The 5,450-nt window shown below is 35.0% G+C and overlaps 1 long non-coding RNA gene across 1 annotated transcript; it reads left to right on the forward strand.

Moving 5' to 3' along the window:
- Nucleotides 1–3,666: 3,666 nt before the first annotated feature.
- Nucleotides 3,667–4,649, forward strand: LOC122987846. Its single transcript, XR_006404635.1, has 3 exons — nt 3,667–3,961; nt 4,066–4,372; nt 4,488–4,649. It is a non-coding gene; the product is annotated as an uncharacterized LOC122987846 (long non-coding RNA).
- Nucleotides 4,650–5,450: the final 801 nt, after the last annotated feature.

Consider the following 5,450-nt stretch of genomic DNA (forward strand, 5'->3'; position numbering starts at 1 on the left):
CTCTTCTCTTTCTTTTTCTAGCTTCTTCTATTTCCTATTCTATTTCTTCCTCTTCTGTATCTTTTTCTATTTCTTCTTCTTCTGTTTCTTCTATTTCTTCTTCTGTTTCTTCTTCAGTTTCTTCTTCTGTTTCTTCCTCCTCTGTTTCTTCTTCTAGCTTCTTCTATTTCTTCTTCTATTTCTTCTTCTTCTTCTGTTTCTTCTGTTTCTTCCTCTTCTGTTTCTACTTCTATTTCTTCTTCTGTTTCATCTTGTTTCTTATTCTGTTTCTTCTTCAATCTTCTTCTATTTCTTCTTCTTCAGTTTCTACTTCTGTTTCTTCTGTTTCTTCTTCTGTTTCTTCTTCTGTTTCTTTTTCTTCTTCTTTTTCTTATATTCTTCTTCTTCAGTTTCTTCTTCTATTTCTTCTTCTAATTCTTCTAATTCTTCTTTTTCTTCTTTTTCTTCTTCTGTTTCTTCTTGTATTTCTTCTTCTTCTGTTTCTTCCTCTTCTCTTTCTTTTTCTAGCTTCTTCTATTTCCTATTCTTCTATTTCTTCCTCTTCTGTATCTTCTTCTTTTTCTTTTTCTATTTCTTCTTCTGTTTCTTCTATTTCTTCTTCTGTTTCATCTTGTCTTCTATTTCTTCTTCTGTTTCTTCTTCTGTTTCTTCTTCAGTTTCTTCTTCTGTTTCTTCCTCCTCTGTTTCTTCTTCTAGCTTCTTCTATTTCTTCTTCTGTTTCTTCTTCTGTTTCTTCTTCTTCTGTTTCTTCTTCAGTTTCTTCTTCTGTTTCTTCCTCCTCTGTTTCTTCTTCTAGCTTCTTCTATTTCTTTTTCTGTTTCTTCTTCTGTTTCTTCCTCCTCTGTTTCTTCTTCTAGCTTCTTCTATTTCTTCTTCTATTTCTTCTTCTTCTTCTGTTTCTTCTGTTTCTTCCTCTTCTGTTTCTACTTCTATTTCTTCTTCTGTTTCATCTTGTTTCTTATTCTGTTGCTTCTTCAATCTTCTTCTATTTCTTCTTCTTCAGTTTCTACTTCTGTTTCTTCTTCTGTTTCTTCTTCTATTTCTTTTTCTTCTTCTTTTTCTTATAATCTCTTCTTCTTCTTCAGTTTCTTCTTCTATTTCTTCTTCTAATTCTTCTAATTCTTCTTTTTCTTCTTTTTCTTCTTCTGTTTCTTCTTGTATTTCTTCTTCTTCTGTTTCTTCCTCTTCTCTTTCTTTTTCTAGCTTCTTCTATTTCCTATTCTTCTATTTCTTCCTCTTCTGTATCTTCTTCTTTTTCTTTTTCTATTTCTTCTTCTTCTGTTTCTTCTATTTCTTCTTCTGTTTCATCTTGTCTTCTATTTCTTCTTCTGTTTCTTCTTCTGTTTCATCTTCTTCTTCTATTTCTTCTTCCTCTATTTCTTCTTCTTCTTCTACCTCCTTTTCTTTACCTCCTTCTTTTACCTCTTCTTCCTCTTCTTCTACCTCCTCTTCTTCTTCTTCTTCTTCTTCTCCTCCTGCTCCTTCTTCTTCTTCTATTTCTTCCTCTTCTGTTTCTTCTTCTTTTTCTTCTAATTCTTCTTCTAATTCTTCTAATTCTTCTTTTTCTTCTTCTATTTCTTCTTCTTCTTCTTCTTCTCTCTTCTTCTGTTTCTTCTTCTGTTTCTTGTCTCTTCTTCTTTCTTCCTCTGTTTCTTGTCTCTTCTTCGTTCTTCTTCTGTGTCTACTTCTTTCTTCCTCTTCTGTTTCTTCTTCTTTTTCTCCTTCTTCTATTTCTTCTTCTTCTTCTGTTTCTTCCTCTTCTGTTTCTACTTCTATTTCTTCTTCTGTTTCATCTTCTGTTTCTTCTTCTGTTTCTTCTATTTCTTCCTCTTCTGTTTCTTCTTCAATCTTCTTCTATTTTTTCTTCTTCAGTTTCTTCTTCTGTTTCTTGTCTCTTCTTTGTTCTTCTTCTGTGTCTACTTCTGTTTCTTGTCTCTTCTTCTTTCTTCCTCTGTTTCTTGTCTCTTCTTCGTTCTTCTTCTGTGTCTACTTCATTCTTCCTCTTCTGTTTCTTCTTCTTTTTCTCCTTCTTCTATTTCTTCTTCTTCTTCTGTTTCTTCCTCTTCTGTTTCTACTTCTATTTCTTCTTCTGTTTCATCTGTTTCTTCTTCTGTTTCTTCTATTTCTTCCTCTTCTGTTTCTTCTTCAATCTTCTTCTATTTTTTCTTCTTCAGTTTCTTCTGTTTCTTGTCTCTTCTTCGTTCTACTTCTTCTGTGTCTACTTCTTTCTTCCTCTTCTGTTTCTTCTTCTTTTTCTCCTTCTATTTCTTCTTCTTCTTCTGTTTCTTCCTCTTCTGTTTCTACTTCTATTTCTTCTTCTGTTTCATCTTCTGTTTCTTCTTCTGCTTCTTCTATTTCTTCCTCTTCTGTTTCTTCTTCAATCTTCTTCTATTTTTTCTTCTTCAGTTTCTTCTTCTGTTTCTTGTCTCTTCTTCGTTCTTCTTCTGTGTCTACTTCTTTCTTCCTCTTCTGTTTCTACTTCTATTTCTTCTTCTGTTTCATCTTCTGTTTCTTCTTCTGTTTCTTCTGTTACTTCCTCTTCTAATTCTTCTAATTCTTCCTTTTCTTCTTCTTTTTCTTATATTTCTTCTTCTTCTTCTGTTTCTTCTTCTTCTCTTCGTCTTCTATTTCTTCCTCTTCTCCTACTTTTACCTCTTCTTCCTCTTCTTCTACCTCCTCCTCCTCTTCTTCTTCTTCTCCTCCTGCTCCTTCTTCTGTTTCTTCTTTCTTCTTCTTCTTTTTCTTCTTCTATTTCTTCTTTTAATCCTTCTTTTTCTTCTTCTTTTTCTTCTTCTATTTCTTCTTCTGTTTCTTCTTCTGTGTTTTCTTTCTTCTTTTAATCCTTCTTTTTCTTCTTCTTTTTATTCTTCTATTTCTTCTTCCATTTCATCTTCTGTCTTCTAGTTCTTTTTCTTCTTCTTCTTCTTCTTCCTCTTCTTCTTCTTCTTCTTTTTTCTATTTCTTCCTCTTCTGTTTCTTCTCCTTCTTCTATTTCTTCCTCTTCTTCTATTTCTTCCTCTTCTGTTTCTTCTGTTTCTTCTTCTTCTGTTCTGTTTTTCTTCTTTTTCTATTTCTTCTTCTGTTCCTCTATTCTTCTATTTCTTCCTCTTTTGTTTCTTCTTCTGTTTCTTCTATTTCTTCTTCTTCTTCTATTTCTTCTTCTGTTTCTTCTTTTTCTTATTTTCTGATGCAGTGTGGCTTTATGTACAACATTCCCAAATTTGGTTGCAATCCAATTTAGCATCGAAAGGTTCTGGCCAGTTAAGGGCATCATCCACACCTTCAAAAGCTAGGCAACCAATTACATACGATAAGCGATACCCAGAAATGAACTCATAAGTCTTTATATTTTTGTGAAAAGTGTTTTTTAACAGACACTAAAAAGTCTAAGGTTATGACTTAATACTGTGGTATGTGAATGCTGGTGAATATAGTATCTTGTGGTGAAGGGCATGGTGCTACAATATACATTTTGAACTCATTATTTGCATATCGAGGTGTAGAAAATGTAGACCCCCCCCCCTCCCCCCGCCACCCACCCTTCAGCTTCTTGACCACTTTTTAGCATTTTTCAAAATAATGCAGTGGGCGGGGTTAAGCTCAGACCTGGGTTCAGTTCCCTCATTTGCATATCAGCAGTTCCGTCCTTTGATACATCAAGAATGTTGATGATGTCACACACATCTACATTCTGAATGTTCTTAACTTGAAGAACTCAAGCACATTCTCACTCATTTGGTATCTAATCGCTCAGCTGTCCAACCCCTCTGAACTGACGTATTTGTTCATTGCATTTGACAAACCTGTTTACTGATTGGTTACTTTACTGATTGATTGTTTTTTTCTCTCTGTGGAAAACTGACATCTCTTAAAAATGGACGCCAACACTGTCTTTAAACGAGTCCAACAAATGAGACCGTCCTCTTTCTCTGAAGAAGAGCGATGCCGCTACCAAGCAGAAGTAAGTCACTGTCAAATGTAAAGGTGCACTTTTCAATTTAATGTTACATTTGAGTATAATATGGTGTTTCTGTGAGCTGATTGTTTGCTGAATCTGTCTTGCAGAAAATGATGCTCAGGCAGTTCATGCTCCTGAAGCAGCAGGATCAAGTCCCCGATCATGTAACTCTCACACAGATGAAGACCTGGCTGCTGACAGGAAGGAACTTTGTGGAGGAGTGAGTCAAACTGACCATTTATTTGACTCATACACTGATAGAAAACTGACATATTATATTACAGCTTTTTTACAAACATGTAACAGTTGTAGAAAATAACACAGGATTTTTTTTATTTTTACAGGTTTCGGGAAATGATGATGATGAATGATGATGGCAGACTCGAGACAAAGCATCTCCTGATGGCTGAACTGGTGAGTAAATATAGTAAATCTTCAAACTGTAGCTTGATATAAACCTGTGTGTAACATTGCTCTACTATAAACCTTTATTATCTTACTGTTGAGACTAACTGAGTGTTTTTGACAGGCCTGGACAACAGCAAGGAGATTCTGTCTCAGTCAAATGGAGCAGGAGGTCCAGGAGGAGCTGGACGAGGAGAAGCGGCTTTCACAGCTGCTGAACAGGAAGGTCACACTGAAGGGCCTTCAGATGTTTGTTACAGTCTTCCGACCAAAAGCAGAGAAGGCTGTGCAAACGCATTCCTCCTGTCTCTTCAGGGGATGCAAAGCCAGCAGAGCTCTTAGCGCTCCAGCAGAGCACTGCACCAGTCATCAGGAGGTAATAAATACCACTCTGAAGTTCCTCCTGGAGGAACCAGAGTCTGCAGACCAAATTGAAGCAGCCAACACTGAGGTTGGAAGATTGTTTCTTCTTCTATCTCTTTCTTCTATTTCTTCCTCTTCTGTTTCTTCTTCTTTTTCTTCTTCTATTTCTTCTACTTCTTCTAATTCTTCTTCTATTTCTTCTTCTGTTCCTTCTTCTATTTCTTTTTCTTCTATTTCTTCCTCTTCTGTTTCTTCTTCTTTATCTTCTTCTATTTCTTCTTCTGTATTCTTCTGTTTCTTCTTCTGTTTCTTCTTCTTCTGTTTCTTCTGTTTCATCTTCTATTTCTTCTTCTCGTTTCTTCTTCTTCTATTTCTTCTGTTTCTTCTTCAGTTTCTTCCTCTTCTGATTCTTCTACTTCTCTTCTTCTTCCTCTTCTGTTTCTTCTTCTTCATCTTCTTCTTCTATTTCTTCATCTTTTTTCTTCTTCTATTTCTTCTTCTGTTTCTTCTTCTTCTGTTTCTTCTATTTCTTCTTCTGTTTCATCTCCTGTCTTCTTCTGTTTCTTCTATTTCTTCTTCTGTTTCATCTCCTGTCTTCTTCTGTTTCTTCTATTTCTTCTTCTGTTTCTCTTCTGTTTCTTCTTCTGTTTCATCTTCTATTTCTTCATCTTTTTTCTTCTTCTATTTCTTCTTCTGTTTTTTCTTCTTCTGTTTCTTCTTCTTC

This window comes from Thunnus albacares, chromosome 8 (assembly GCF_914725855.1).
Source record: "Thunnus albacares chromosome 8, fThuAlb1.1, whole genome shotgun sequence".
NCBI classification, from domain to species: Eukaryota; Metazoa; Chordata; class Actinopteri; order Scombriformes; family Scombridae; genus Thunnus; species Thunnus albacares.